Genomic DNA, 14,462 nt, shown 5'->3' with positions numbered 1-14,462 from the left:
GGCTCCGGAAAGGGGAGGAGCGCAAGGGGGAGGAGAAGCAGCAGCCCAGTTGTTGGGAGAGTGGGAAATGAGGGGCATTTGCAGTCCAGGTTGGTTTTAGGACCATAAGGCTGTATAATGAAATGGAGCCTCACTGAAGGTGGGGGTTCTTAGGGTGAGAGAGAACTGGAGAGGCTAGGAGACAAAACTTGGAAAGACGTTCTGAAATCTCCAAAACTCAGTCTTGGGGCTGGAGAGATAGCATAGTGGTAGGTCCTGAGTCAGCCCTTATCTTTCTATCCCCTGAAATGTTTATTCATATTAATGTATTTAAGCACCGTGGTTACAAAATCGTTCATATTTAAGTTTCAGCCATAGAATGTACACCATCCTTCACCAATACACTTCTCCCCCCACCAATGTCCCAGGTTCCCCTCCCACCCACCCACAAAATGATTTTATTCAATTGTCCTAACATCTGGTGGTCATCATGATCTCTGGTCCTTTCTGAGTGAGATGTTTACTACAGATCCAGCATCTAGTGGAAAATACCATGTGTTATCACATTGCTACTAAAGAAATAATTTCTGAGCACAGAGCCTGAAGTGACCCCAGAGTGCTGCCGGATGTGGCTCACAAACCAAAAAAAGAAAAAAAAGAACTATATTGAATTAGGGGCAGAGTGGTGGCGCAAGCAGTAGGGCGTCTGCCTTGCACACGCTAACCTAGGATGGGCCGAGTTTCTATCCCCCGGCGCCTCTTATGGTCCCCACAAGCCAGGAGCGATTTCTGAGCACATAGCCAAGTGTAACCCCTGAGCATCACCTGGGGTGTGGCCCAAAAAAAAAATGTAGAGTGAAGTAGGCACTGGGGTGCAGGCCTCCCTGGATTAGAACTGGGAAAGGGGAAACCTCAAAGAAGAGACAGCAAGGCTTTGAAACATGAATAGAAAAAAGAGATTATTGCACATCGAAGTATATTGTTTGTTTGCTTTTTGGGCCATACCCGATGACACTCAGGGGTTACTCCTGGCTATGTGCTCAGAAATCGCTCCCGGCCTGGGGGATGCCATATGGGATGCCAGGGGATCCAGCCAAGGTCTGTTCTAAGTTAGTGCATGCAAGGCAAATGCCCTAACACTTGCACCACTGCTCCGGCCCCCACTTAGAAGTGTTCAATTCGGGGCCGGAGAGATAGCATGGAGGTAAGGCATTTACCTTTCATGCAGAAGGTCATCGGTTCGAATCCCGGCGTCCCATATGGTCCCCCGTGCCTGCCAGGAGCAATTTCTGAGCACGGAGCCAGGAAAAAACCCTGAGCATTGCCGGGTGTGACCCAAAAACCACCAAAAAAAAAAAAAAAAAATGAATTGGGAAGCCGGAGAGATAGCATGGAGGTAAGGGTTGCCTTTTATGCAGGAGGTCATCGGTTCAAATCCCAGAGTCTCATATGGTTTTCCGTGCCTGCCAGGAGCAATTTCTGAGCCTGGAGCCAGGAATAACCCCTGAGCATTGCTGGGTGTAACCCAAAAACCAAAAGTGTTTAATTCAAGAATAGTTATCAAAAATTCGCGTTCAATATTGCAGGACACCTGACCCAAGGTTGCTCCTTTTTTTTTTTCCCCTCCAGAAGACCTCTCCAGACCAGAGGGGAACAGGAAGTAATATGTTCTTAAAAGGCCAAAATAGAAAATAGACAACAAAAACATACAAAATAGAAAGCCAAGAGTACAGCCCTCTGTGGAATGATGGATAAACTACTCCACTCAAGATGCCTGAGAAGGTAAAATCAAGATTTAAAGGAGATCAGAGCAGTAGTAAGAAGGTCAGAGCAATAGTACAGCTGGTAGGGCACTTGCCTTGTTTGTGGCCCACCGGGGTTTGATCCTGGTAACCCATAAGGTTCCCTGAGTCAGCCAAGAGTAATTCCTGGGTGCCAAGAGTAATTCCGGGGTGCAAAGCCAGGAGTAACTTGAGCATAGCCAGGTGTGGCCCAAAAAAATGTAATTAAATATTTTATTTTATTTAATAGGGGCTGGAGAGATAGCACAGCAGTAGGGCATTGGCCTTGCACACAGCCCATCCAGGACGGCCGGTGGTTCAAATCCCGGAATCCCATATGGTCCCCCGAGCCTGCCAGGAGCAATTTCTAAGTGCAGAGCCAAGATTAACCCCTGAGCATCACTGGATGTGGCCCAAAAACCAAATAAATAAATACATAAGATGACCATTACTGCAAATCAATGTGGAAGAAAGAAAGAAAGAGAGAGAGAGAGAGAGAGAGAGAGAGAGAGAGAGAGAGAGAGGGAGGGAGGGAGGGAGGGAGGGAGGGAGGGAGGGAGGGAGGAAGGAGGAAGGAGGAAGGAAGGAAGGAAGGAAGGAAGGAAGGAAGGAAGGAAGGAAGGAAGGGAGGGAGGGAGGGAGGGAGGGAGGGAGGGAGGGAGGGGGCCGGGCGGTGGCGCTGGAGGTAAGGTGCCTGCCTTGCCTGCGCTAGCCTAGGAAGGACCGCGGTTCGATCCCCCGGCGTCCCATATGGTCCCCCAAGAAGCCAGGAGCGATTTCTGAGTGCATAGCCAGGAGTAACCCCTGAGCGTCAAATGGGTGTGGCCCAAAAGCCAAAAAAAAAAAAAGAAAGAGAAGAAAGAAAGAAAGATGTAGCTGAAGGTTCTGGGCATTTGCCTTGAACACAGCCAGTTGAACCCAGGTTTGACCCCAGGCATCCATAACATCCCCTGAACCCACCAGGAGTAATTCCAGAGTGTGACCAATACCGGGTGTGGCCCAAAACTCTTAGGGGGTCTGGGGGGAGATTTAATGGGCTAGCCAGTGTGAGAGACACTTCAGACAAGGAGGCAAATTGAGTTGCAAAATAGTTGGGTTAGAAATGGGAAGAAGGAATCTATGCCATGCTGGTGTCCTCTGAGTCTCAGAAGTTGCTGCTTCTGTACGTTTGTTTGGAGCCTGCCTTACAAACCCTGAGCCCAGAGCGGCCTGAACCTTGGGGAAGCTGCTTCCATTTGGGATCCTGGCCCTAGCACCGCCATTCCCTCTACCTGGGCCAAATGGGAGCCAGATGTGTGGCCCTAGTCTCCCCCACTAGCCCCCCTCCTTGGGAACCTGTGCTTGGGCTGAGTTTTTCTCACCTGCACTTGAGGCTTGGGGCACAGGGCTATTAGCACCTGGGTGTGGGGCCACCCCCCAGCCATATGGGGCAATTTTATGGCCTGGCTGCCGGATCCTGGTGGGAGAAAGGATGGGAGGGGGGCCTCCAAACACTTCGACTCTGGCGCCACTCCTGACTCCTCTGCCTAGTCTCTGACCTTACACTGACCACCCAACCACACTCATAGATAGGTTCCTGCAAGGTTCCATTGTTTGCATGGGTGGTTCAATGGAAGAGTTCTTTCCTTCAGGGGAGACTGGGTGGGGGACTATATGGAATGCTGGGAATCAAACTGGGTCCCTCCCTGGTCAGCTGCATGCAAGGCAAACACCCTACCACTGTGCTATCTCTCCAGCCCCAGGGATCAGTTGAATAGTGCTTTTTCATTCCTATTTAAATTCACTCCTTCCTTAAATGCAGAGACATGGTTTATTCCAACATTTACATTTTAGGTGTATATTGTCACTACACCACACCAACCATCATTTTCATAATCTTAGGATTAAAAAATAAAAGGCCCAATATTCCTGCACCACTGTCTAGGTCCCTCGTCTTCAGTAAATACTATTATCCAACATTGCTATGATCTCCCAGAGTTTGAGCCTGGTTCCATGTCTCCTCACTTTCTCAGGCCCAGTGTGAGTCCCACCACCCTCCTTTCTGCCATCTCCTCTAGGCTCCACCCTGGGGGGTGGGTAGGATCTCCATGTCTGTCCCCAGGAGGCCTCGGCTTCCCTCAGGGATGAGCTCTCTCCTCCCTCTTTTCTCTTTCTATTTTCACTCTCTTTCCTTCCTTCCCTCTGTCTCCCTTTCAGTCTCCCCTCTCCTTTCACTCTGTCTCTCTTTCTCTGTCATTGTCTGTCTGTCAGCCTGTCTCTGTCTCTCTGTATCTCTCTGTCTCTCTGTCTCTGTCTCTCTCTCTCTCCTCCAAGTCTTATTCTTCTTTCCATTTTTCCATCTCTAACTCTCTTGTTTTCTGCTCTCCTCAAAGCGCATCTTCTACTCAATCCACATAAAATCTCTTCCTTTTCTCCTCTCTAGGCCCTGCCACAATGTTCTCTGCTCTCTCTCGCCTCACTCTGCTGGGTCTCTAAAACCCTGATTGTCTCTCCGGGTTGGTCTCTGCGGCCTCTGCGCTCCCACGCTCCAGCCATCCCTGGGAAGCTCGCTCACACCTCCAGGTTCCTGCCACCTCCTGCCACCCCTTCCCACCCTTTGATCCCGCACGCGTCGGTCAGCAGGCGGGCACACCACCAGCTGCAGGTCACTTGCTGGCCCGGGCCTGGGCGGAGCTGGGGTGCGGGTTTCCCTCTGGCTGCTCAGCTTTGAGCTGGCCTCTTCCTTTCAAGGACTCTGGATTTCAGGGGTCAGGGTGTGGAGAAATCTGTGCCTGGTCTGATTTGAATTTTGTTGTGTTTGTTTTTAATTATTTCACAGCGAGGGTAAATTAATAATCCTTCTTAGAGGTTTGACCATTTTATTTTATTTTATTTTATTTTATTTTATTTTATTTTATTTTGGGGTTTTGCTCAAGAGTTACTCCTGGCTCTGCGCTCAGAAATTGTTCCTGGAACCATATGGGACACCAGGGATTGAACCAGATCTGTCCTGATTGGCCATGTATAAGGCAAATGCCCTACCACTGTGCTATAGCTCTGGCTCCCTGATTTGAATTTTGTTCTTTATTTTATTTTTTTTGTTTTTTGTTTTTTGTTTTTGTTTTTGGGCCACACCCTGTGATGCTCAGGGGTTACTCCTGGCTATGCGCTCAGAAGTTGCTCCTGGCTTCTTGGGGGACCATATAGGATGCCGGGGGATCGAACCGCGGTCCGTCCTAGGCTAGCGCAGGCAAGGCATTATTTTATTTTTTTTAGTGGAAATCAAAATGCTCAAATTGGTTTTGTAATAAGAGAAAACATACAAACCTTTGAAATTCACAGTATCCTGTGATGTGATCTTTGTTTTTGTATTAGCCGTATCATTGTTAGAATTATTTGAATTTTGGTCTCTGGAACTCACCTGTGTTAAAGAGGTTAAATGACTTCAGACTCACTCAGCAGTGGTCTTCAAACTATGGCCCGCGGGCCACATATTGTATTTGTATCTGTTTTGTTTCTTCATTGCAAAATAAGATATATGCAGTGTGCATAAGAATTCGTTCCTAAGTTTTGTTTTTACTATAGTCAGACCCTCCAATGGTCTGAGGAACAGTGAACTGGCCCCCTGTTTAAAAAGTTTGAGGACCCCTGCTTCAGAGGCTGGGAATAGAACTCAACCCGAAGCCATGATCACAAATGGTACCTGTGCAGGTACAAGACATTACACCACTGGAGAAGTTACTCAGCCAACCTTCCTGGAGGGCCTCCCATGGCTCCCATGGCACTTCTCTTGGTGGCAAGTATTTTGAGGCACCAAGGGCCAATTGAAAGTGAACCAGTTTGGGCTATTCTGGAGCTTCCTTTTGTTGAAGATTACTTATAGATAGAAAATAACCACAAGGGGCCGGAGAGATAGCATGGAGGTAAGGCGTTTGCCTTTCATGCAGAAGATCTGTGGTTCAAATCCTGGCGTCCCATATGGTCCCCTGTGCCTGCCAGGAGCGATTTCTGAGCATAGAGCCAGGAGTAACCCCTGAGCACTGCCGGGTGTGACCCAAAAAACAAAAAAAAGAAAAAAAGAAAAAGAAAACAGAAAATAACCACAAGAAGAAAAAAAAATAACCACAAGGGGCTGGAGTGATAGCGCATCAGTAGAGATTTTGTCTTGCACGCGGTTAACCCACTACGAACTGTGATTTGATCCCCAGCATCCCATATGGTCCCCCAAGCCAGGAGCGATTTCTGAGCACATAGCCAGGAGTAAACGCCTGAGCGTCATCGGATGTGGCCAAAAAAACAAAAACAAAAAAATTTTCAACTAGGAAACACAGATGAGAGGATTCTAGAAAAGCAAGCTGTGGCACTAATTTGAAAGCCTCCATCAGGTAAGCCCAAACAGCCAGACAAAAGGGACAATATGAGTAAAGCTAAAGCAGGAATGAGATTTGCTGATCTCAGCTACAGAAAAGGGCCAGTGTCCCTGTGAGGGAAAATTTAAAGTATGGCAGAGACTAGATATAGATATAGATATAGATATAGATATAGATATAGATATAGATATAGATATAGATATAGATATAGATATAGATATAGATATAGATATAGAGGGCTTTAAAGATTGAAGGGGCTGGAGCAATATAATACAACGGTATTACTCAATTGAGCTGACCAAGGCTCAATCCCTAGCACCCCATCCTAGCACCCTGAGTTAACTAGGAGCGATCCCTGAGTGTAGAGTGTAGAGTGGTCCCTTGTGCACTACCAGGGTGATTCATAAACAAAAAAAATAAATAAACAAAATTTTAAAAAGACCTGAACTTCTCAACATTGAATGAGAAATCTGTGGACTTAAATTTTTTAATTTAATTTGGATTTGGGGTCACACCCAGCAGTTCTCAATGATTATTCTTTTCTTTTTTGGTTTTTGGGTCACACCCAGCAGCGCGCAGGGGTCAATCCTGCCTGGCTCTAAGCTCAGAAATCGCCCCTGGTAGACACAGGGGACCATATGTGATGCTGGGATTCGAACCATCATCCTTCTGCATGAAAGGTAAACGCCCTACCTCCATGCAATCTCTCCAGCCCCAATGATTATTCTTGACTGAGCTCAGGGATCATTCCTGTCTGGCATGGGAGACCATATGGGGTGCAGTTTGGCCACATTCAAGGCAAGAACCTTTTCCACTGTACTATCACATCAGCCAGTTCTAAGACTGTGAACTTTAGTCAGTAAAGTCAGTCTCTGATTTATATTTACTTTGGCTGATAACTCATTTTGCTGTGAGGAGAAAGGAAATAGAAATCATTTCTATGGTTGCTAGATTGACATGTTATATCTATCTAGGTTATAGACTAAAGTTCCTGTAACTTTGTGAATGGTGCTACCTTTTACTAAAATGGGAACCATCAGGGGGAGAGGACAAAAAAATAAATAAAGTGGGAGGGGAGAAGGAAGGATGAAGCAATATCATTTTAGTCAGGTTAGGTAAGATCCTGTTAGAAAAGCAAGTCGTCTACACGTGGACCAGAAATGTACAGTTTGCAGGTCAAGGCTGAAGAGAGTATGGGAGACTAATCAAGAAGGATTTCGATGGATTTTTACTGCTGAGATTGAAGCACCAATGGAGGAAGAGAACATGGAAAGACAAAAGCCCAGGTCAGTGAGGAGCCCTGGGGCACCCCAGAACTGACTTGTCACTTTGAGAAAGAAGGATTGGGGGAGAAGACTAGTGTGATCAGGCGGTTGCTGTCACAGAGGTGTGCTAGCCATGCAAGACCCCTCATCTAGACACCCCTTCAGAAATGGGGGGGATTGACAATGGGTATGGGGGACACCCTCACAAATGCATTTGCACAGGACCAGATGGTACTGGAAAAAAAAAAACTGCCCAGTGTGTAATTGGTCATGTGTGTACATGCTATGCATATGAGTGTCCGAGTCTCCAACCTTCTCCTGGAAGCCTTCTCAACTCTGGGCAGGTGTGTCTGGGTTTAGGAGAGTGGAGCAGCTGTCCCTGTCCCACACGTGCTGGTCCCCCCCCGCAGTGAAGTGAGGGGGCACAACAGCTCCAGTGCTAGCTTCCCCTCCCCTGCTGAGATCTCCTCCCCTCCTCATCCTCCCTCTCCTTTTCCCTTTCTTTCCCCCATCCTGCTCCAGCAGGGCTGGGTTGCTGAACATTCAGCTCCTCCTTCTTTGTTCATCAAAGAGAAGCCTAGCTTCCTGAGACCTCCTGAGTTCTGGGGAGGGAGTTGTTAGACTGTTAAATCCTGGAGAGTTGGGGTAGAGGAGGAGGAAGACCTGAGGAAGAAATGGAATAGAAGACCTCGGTATATAGTTCCAAGCAACACTGACAATAACTTCTGCCCTTTGGGTCATACACTCAGGCAGGGTAGCTGTCAAAAGAACACTAGGCAACCATTTTTTCAGACGGTGAGAAGAGCCACGGCGAGTAGGAGCTATAATTTTAGATAACAGAATCAAAGAAGGACTCTTTGAGAGGATGAAATTTAAGAGATGAGAGAGCTAACTCCAGGAACACACTGTAAAAGCTTATCAGGCAGAGCTAGCCACCAGCATAAAGGCCTTGAGTTCCTGGGACTCAATGCAGTCAAAGAAAACAAAGAGCTGTAAGGAAACAAGGCTGGAAAAGATGTGGCCAAGCGCAAAAGTTAGAAATGAGAACTGAGCCATAAAGGAAGTTCATGTGGGACCCCGTGGGACCTTGGAGGGATTCGTTATCCATCAGTGAAATCTGAAGCCATAGAGGGTGCATTGGAACCTGGGGCTTATTTCTTGCAGTGCTCAGGAACCAAATACAGCATTGGGAACCAAACTCTCTCTCTCTCTCTCTCTCTCTCTCTCTCTCTCTCTCTCTCTCTCTCTCTCTCTCTCTCTCTCTCTCTCTCTCTCTCTCTCTCTCACACACACACACACACACACACACACAAACCTGGAGAACATTCTTACCCTTTTTAAAATTTTATTTTGTATTTGATATTTTAAAAAATTATATAATTTCAAATTTTCATAAAAGTTACAAGTGTTATTTTCTTTGTTTTGGTTATTTTTTTTTTGTGGTTTTTGGGTCACACCCGGCAGTGCTCAGGGGTTACTCCTGGCTCCATGCTCAGAAATTGCTCCTGGCAGGCACGGGGGAGCATATGGGACGCCGGGATTTGAACCAATGACCTTCTGCATGAAAGGCAAATGCCTTACCTCCATGCTATCTCTCCGGCCCCTGTTTTGGTTATTTTTGTTGTTTTTTTTTGGGGGGGTCCACATCCAGTGACACTCAGGGGTTACTCCTGGCTACGTATTCAAAAGGCACTCCTGGTTTGGGGGTACCTCATAAGCCAGGGATCGAACCCTGGTCCATCCTAGGATAGCACAGGCAACTCAGACACCTTACCCCTTGCACCACTGCTTCATTCTTACCTCTACAAGTGTTATTTTCTTCCAGGTCCATTGGTAAGCTTTCCCTGTTTACTTTATGGCATTTCTCAAAATATAATAGATATATTTGTTTATGCACCACTATGTAAATTGGAAACAAAATCTTGCCTATAGTTATAGTGTAGTTCCTAAGAACAAGGACATATGCAGCACAATAATAACCAAAAAATTTAATAGCAGGATATTAAAATGAAAATACTGTTCCTACTTTTTGTTTTGCTTTTGAACCACACTTGGAAATGCTCAGGGATTACTCCCAGCTCTGTCCTCAGAAATTTTCTTGTCACACTCAGAGGAACAAGTGGGAAGCCAGTGATCAAACCTGGGTCTGCCACACGGAAGGCAAGAGTCTTACTCACTGTACTTTCACTCTGGCCCCCAAATAATACTATTCTTTAGTCCCTAGACCAATTCAGATGTCCTTAAATATTTCAATAATGTCCTTCAGCTCTTTTTCACAATTCAGAATCCAATTCAATATCTATCCCATGAGCACACATTACATTTACTTGCTACAGCTTTCCAGTCTCCTTTAATCTTCTGGTCATTCTTCCTATTTTTTAAGAGTTCAGGACCTTAGCACTGAGCAATAGTATAGCAGGGAGAGCCTTTGCCTTGAATACGGCCAACCGGGGTTCAATGCTTTGTACCCTATGTAATTTCTGTGTGCAGAGACAGAAGTAACCCCTGAACACTGCCAGCTGTGGCCCCAAAACAAACAAACAAAACAACATAAAGAGTTCAGAACCTGGGCCAGAGTGATAGTACAGTGGGTAGGTCTTTTTCCTTTGGGCAGGAACATTGCTACAAAAGTGATGTATATGACAAAAAGGAGAAAAATCATCAGTAATAAAAGATGACCATTATAAAGTATAAGTTTACAAGATTTAATTATTTGGTAAAGAATAGTATAGGGGGACCAAAGAGATAGCATGGAGGTTGGGCATTTGCCTCGCATGCAGAAGGATGGTGGCTCGAATCCCGACATCCATATGGTCCCCCGAGCCTGCCAGGAGCAATTTCTGAGCCTAGAAACAGGAGTAAGCCCTAAGTGCTGCTAGGTATGAGGTGTGACCCCCCCAAAAAAAAGAAATATTATAGGATATATATAAATATGTGATCAAAAGATATAGTAAAATATGTTTAAATAAGGATATTATTAAAATATATATTAAAATGGTGATGCAAAGGATACTTGTAAAGAATTGATGGGATTAAAAAACCTTGCAACTGAATTTTTGAAAGTCCTTATTTTTTGGACTGAACTCTGCTGGATCTCAGATGCCAGCACCCCTATCTGCCTCTCTCCTGTGCTGTCCTGCATTTTCGGCCTGATTTCATCCTGGGTGCGGCTCATCTGCCAGCCTGCCTTCCCATGAGCCTTCCATGGAGGTTAACAGCAGCTGCGGATAGAATCAGTACACTGGAAGATGAGATGCATAACAATTCCATACAGCAGAAGAAATTGGAAAAAAGCCTCAAAGCAAATGATCAAACAATGGAAAAATTACTCAAAGAATGGGAACAGATGAAAATAGAAGTCTATGATAAGCTCAACAGAAACAACTTAAGAATCATTGGAGTCCCAGAGACTCAGGAAGAAAATCTCCAGGAAGAATCAACAGTCAAGAACATTATTAAAGAGAAACTACCAGAGCTAATGAATATGCGATCAAATCCTGCATGCCCGAAGAATGCCAACTAAAAGAGACCCCAGAAAAAACACCCCAAGACATATCCTAGTCACAATGACAAATCCCATAGATAGAGACAGAATTCTGAAAGCAGCAAGATCGAAAAGAGAAATTACATTCAAGGGAACATCCTTGAGATTTACTGCAGACCTGTCACCAGAAACACTCAAGGCCAGAAGGCAGTGGTGGGACATAGTGACAAAACTCAATGAAATAAATGCTTCGCCTAGAATACTTCACCCAGCAAAACTCACTTTCAGGTTTGAAGGAACAATACATAGTTTCACAGACAAACAACAGCTCAGAAACTTTACAGACTCAAAACCATTCTTAAAAGAAAGTCCTTATTTTTTTGGGGGGGGAACACACCCAGCAGTGTTCAGAGGTTACTCGTGGCTATGTGCTCAGAAATCGCTCCTGGCTTGGCGGACCATATAGGATGCAGGGATCATCCTGGGTCAGCGCGTGCAAGGCAAAAGCCCTACCGCTGCGCCATCACTCTGGTCCCTAAAAGTTCTTCTTTAAAGTGGAATTAATGATGATATCTATAGAGAAAATAATAACACAGGACACATTTATTTTTTTTATTATTTCTTATATTAATATATTGAATGGTTTGAATAAAATATTGTAAAATAACAAAGATACTATGTATATTCTTTTTTTTTGTTTTGTTTTTGGGCCACACCCGGCAGTGCTCAGGGGTCACTCCTGGCTGTCTGCTCAGAAATAGCTCCTGGCAGGCACGGGGGATCATATGGGACACCAGGATTCGAACCAACCACCTTTGGTCCTAGATCAGCTGCTTGCAAGGCAAACACCACTGTGCTATCTCTCCAGGCCTGTATATTCTTTTCTAATGTATGCAATATACTGTTTATATTTGCACATGCACAGTAAAAGTTTCATTATTAAGGGAGTTGTAAAGATAAATAAAACTTTCATTGACTCTGAAAATAAAAAAAGTGATGCATATCTTGGTTATATCTCATCAAAAGACATATGGCAGCTGTCCTAACACTGAGAAATTGACTTTGATCAAGGTAGGATAACCTCATGTTCCAGATTTCTTGTAAATAGTAAAAATTAGTAATTTTTTGAGAAGATAATTTGAGGGGTTTTTTGTTTGTTTATCACATCCTGTAGCTCTCAGGAGTTACTCCTGGCTCTGTGCTCAGAAGTTGTTCCTGGCAGGCTCGGGGGACCATATGGGATTCGAACCACCATCTGTCCTGGATCAGCTGCTTGCAAGGCAAACGCCCTACCCCTGTGCTATCTCTCCGGCCCCTGAGATATTTTAATATTATCAAAATGTTTACAACTTTAGTGTTACAACTTTACTATTTGTAATGTCAGCACCCTATTCACTGTGACAAATAGAAAAAAAATTCCACTTTTATTTCCCATTTATGTATTTACCTACTGACATGAATTTAGGATTCTTTATTCAAGGAATCCATAGTAGCAGTAAATAGCTTGAATGCTCAAGTAATTAAATGTAATGCTCAAGGGCCAAGAAGATATCGCAAAGATCCAATGTATGTACAGTAGAGGTCAGGATATCTGGTTTACGGGTATTGTTGAGCACTGCCAGATGTGGCCCAAAAACAAAAAATTATTTGATGCTTAAATTTTATAATACTTGGTGCCGGAGACATAGCATGAAGGTAAGGCGTTTGCCTTTCATGCAGAAGGACAGTGGTTTGAATGCCAGCATCCCATATAGTCCCCTGTGCCTGCCGGGGCGGGGAGGGGGCGGGGGGTTCTGAGCATAGAGCCAGGAGTAACCCCTGAGCGCTGCTGGGTGTGACCCAAAAACCAAAAAAATTTTTCTTTTTTTCCAATACTTAATGTGCCTTTGGCAGCACACTTTACCGTACGAGTTGTTTTGTTTTCCATGTACCCTCTATTTTATTTGGGGGGGGGGTCATACCCGGCAGCCCTCAAGGATTCCTCCTGGCTCTGAGCTCAGAAATTGTTCCTGGCAGGCTCAGAGGATCATATGGGATGCCGGGGATCAAAACTGTTTCACTCTGGGTTGGCTGCATGCAAGGCAAATACCCTCTTATAATTCCCAAGCCTCAGTAATAAAATCAGCCTTTTGTTTGTTTGGGGCCACACCTGGCAGTGCTCAGGGGTTACTCCTGGCTCTGCATTCAGGAATCACTCCTGGTGGTGCTCGGGAGACCCTATGGGATTATGGAAATCGAAACTGGGTGGGCTGTGTGCAAGGCAAATGTCAAATGCCCTACTTGCTGTATAATCTGGCCCCTAAAATCAGCCTTTTTCTACTCAGATCTTATTCCTGGCTCTGTGCTCAGAGACCACTCCTGGCAGCCCTCAGGGAATATATGTGGTGCCAGGGATCAAACCAGGATCAGCTGGTACCTGGCAAACGCCTTACCCAGTGTACTATCTCTCTTGCCCTCTGGTTTGTTTTGTTAGAAGATATTTAGTAACAGGGGCTGAGGAGATAGCATGGAGGTAAGGCATCTGCCTTTCATGCAGAAGGACGGTGGTTCAAATCCCGGCATCCCATATGGTCCCCCATGCCTGCCAGGAGCTATTTCTGAGCAAGACAGACGGGAGTAACCCCTGGGTGTGACCCAAAATCCACAAAAAAGAAAAGAAATTGGTAACTGGGGCCAGAGAGATAGCATGGAGGTAAGGCGTCTGCTTTTCATGCAGAAGGTCGGTGGTCCGAATCCTGGCATTCCATATGGTCCCCTGAGCCTGCCAGGAGTGATTTCTGAGCATAGAGCCAGGAGTAACCCCTGAGCGCTGCTGGGTGTGACCCAAAAACCAAAAAAAAAAGAAATTGGTAACTATTTTAATGTGGAATATATGAGAAAAGAATCAGGGGTATCTCTAAGGGTTTTATTATTTATTCATTTTTGGTAAATAAGTTAAGACATGGGATTTTCATTTAAGATGATAAAACTCTACAGCTGAAGCAGATTCCTGGGAAGGGGGTAGGAGTTTGGAAGGGACTTTTCTTTGCAATTCCCTCCCTATGAGCCATCCAAGTGAAAATGAGGAGACAGAAGATGTCAGGCCTCTTGTTGTTTCCGGAAGAAGCCTGAAGCTGAATATTTGAACTGTCTTCATGATTATTATTAGTTGGTATTTTAAGTTCTGAAAATAGAGATTATACAAAGAGTGATCGTATGGGGAGTTAGAAAATATTTGAGTCTGGGGAACACTCCAGATATCCAGAGATCCTGCAAAGATGATGGACTACCAGAGGAGCGTGTGAATGAGCTGCTAATGAAGTAGGACAAATATCACAAGGCTGTGGTGTCCTAGAAGGGCAATAAAGAGATTCTAGGAGAGAGAGAGAATAAACATCTATGCCAGTCACTAACACTGAGCAATGGATGTAGCAACCTGAAGGCCATTGGGTAACCAGTTTTTATGAATGAGACTGACGCACTTATCTGAAGTGATTCAGGAAGATGAGAAATGGAAGACAATGGGTAAAAGGTTATTATTGATTTATTTGGCCCTAGAAAAGAACAGGGAAATGAAAGGACTGGAGGTGTTGCAAGGGACCTACTTACTTAATAGCTTTTGCTG

This window comes from Suncus etruscus, chromosome 20 (assembly GCF_024139225.1).
Source record: "Suncus etruscus isolate mSunEtr1 chromosome 20, mSunEtr1.pri.cur, whole genome shotgun sequence".
NCBI lineage: Eukaryota > Metazoa > Chordata > Mammalia > Eulipotyphla > Soricidae > Suncus > Suncus etruscus.
Note: the sequence above shows the minus strand (reverse complement) of the source record.